Source organism: Olea europaea, unplaced genomic scaffold (assembly GCF_002742605.1).
Source record: "Olea europaea var. sylvestris unplaced genomic scaffold, O_europaea_v1 scaffold537, whole genome shotgun sequence".
NCBI lineage: Eukaryota > Viridiplantae > Streptophyta > Magnoliopsida > Lamiales > Oleaceae > Olea > Olea europaea.
This window is the reverse complement of record NW_019263695.1, coordinates 414,627-416,797: the sequence shown is the minus strand read 5'-3', so window position 1 is coordinate 416,797 and position 2,171 is coordinate 414,627.

Here is a 2,171-nt window from a genome sequence, read left to right as displayed (position 1 = left end):
TGAATAAAATCCTTTATAAAGAGGATTTGGAAAATTCTTAATACAATCTGAAACTTCTAACCAGGTATGATATATTCCTGGAATTCTTCCATTTAAAACAACATAACATTTAAATTGTTTATGATCTTGACTAAAATGTTCTGAAAGAGCATTTAAAAATGCTAAAAAATATTTTTGGTCTTTTGGATTTTTATTATAAGAAATCCATAAATTATCTAAAATGCATTTTTCTGCCTTTGTTACTGAAATATGAGAAAGTGTCTTAAAACTAATATTGCTATTAGGAAAACATAGTAATTCTATATTACCAAATCTTAACTTATCATGAGTCTGGAGTATATTTGTCTGAGAACTTGAACTGCCAACAATTGGCAATCCTGGTCTGGGACCTCTTGGTCTTTGCATCTGCAATAAATAGTTAGTCATAATCTTTATTTTTAATTATTCTACTTAAAATATCTGCTATTTGATTATCACTACCTTTGATATGTTCAAAATTAATTATTATTCCAGTATTAGTAATTCTATCTATAAAATTTAACCATCTCCTTCTATTACTTCTTTTATTTTCTAATTTCATTTTATTAACAAAACTTACAATTGCTTCACAATCTGTTCTTAGAGTAATTTCTTTTTTGGAAATAATAAATAATTCAAAAGAATCTAAGGCATAATTTACTGCAAGTAATTCTAAGTCTATACTGCTTATATTACCTTTTTCTTTATAGTTTCCACTATTATATCTTACTATTTTTTCAGTATCTTTATCTGAGTATTTATTGGGTTTTGCAATAAGTATTGCTCCCCATCCTGTTATACTACCATCTGTTTCAATAATTAAATAATCTGTTTCTAATGGCATAGATAACTTAGGTAAATCCTTTAATTTTTCTTTTATTTTTTGAACTAATTTAACATCTTCTATATTAAAATATCTCTGGCCTTTTGGAGAAGTTTTTCCATATAAAGGTCCTGCAATTTTTCCTAAATTCTTAATAAAGGGTCTAGCATAATTAACAAGTCCTAAGAACTTTTGCAATTGTTTAATATCTTCAAGTTTATCTGGGAATTCTAAAGCTTTCTGAGCTATATGAGATTGTAATTCTATTTTTCCCCTTCCTATATTTACTCCTAAAATTTCTAATTTTTCAAGTTTACTAATCATATTTTCTATATCTTGTTCTGTTACTAACAGATCATAAATTTTTTCAATTTCTATAAAATCTAAACATATATCTTCATAATCCTCATAAAATTCTTCTAAAAAATTTAAATTTTCTATTTCTTCCTTTTCTATTAATTGACATTCTAGAAATTTTTGAAATTGATAAAAAAGGAAAAATTCCAGAAATTATTAATGAACAATCAGAATTAGTCCAAGTTTTCTGTAATTCAGAAAAACTAAAAAGCATTAAAGTAAAATGTTATGTTAGAATAGAAAATTATGAAATAGTTTGTTTAGGATTAATAGACTCAGGATGTAGTCATTGTATAATTAATAAAAGAATTATACCAGAAAAATATATAATAAAGTCAAAAGAACCTATAGAAGCCCAACAAATGGATGGTAATTTTTATAATTACCAAGATATTTTAAAACCAGCAAAAATTAGTTTTGAAACTAATTGTGGAAGAAGTACAGAATATAGTTTACCAAAAGATTCAGTTTGGGTAAGAGAACTATCGTTAAATACAGATTTAATTTTAGGATTAAGTTTTTTATTAAAAGATAATGGTAGTATAATAATTAGTAAAGATTATATGCAATTACAAAAATTTACACTTTGTGCACCTACTTATAATAAGATTATTCCATCAGAGTTTGCTTTGCATATCTTCTAAATTTTCTATCCTTTTTCTTAGTATTTTTATTTCTGATAATTCTATTTGAATTATATCATTTTTTTCTTCTTCAGGTTCTATTAATTCTTTCTGTATTAAACATTTTTTACAAGCTTCTAAAAAACAAATTTTACATTTTACTCTTAATTTTTTACTAGGATACCATTTACATATAAAACATGGTATATTGTCTGAACCTGTTTCTTTTATCCAATTATGTTTACATTCTAATTCTATATCCATATATTCTAATTCCTCATCTGAATCTGATAAATTTCTAATATTTGAAAATTCTTGTATAAAATTTTCATAATCTGATTTTTCTTCTA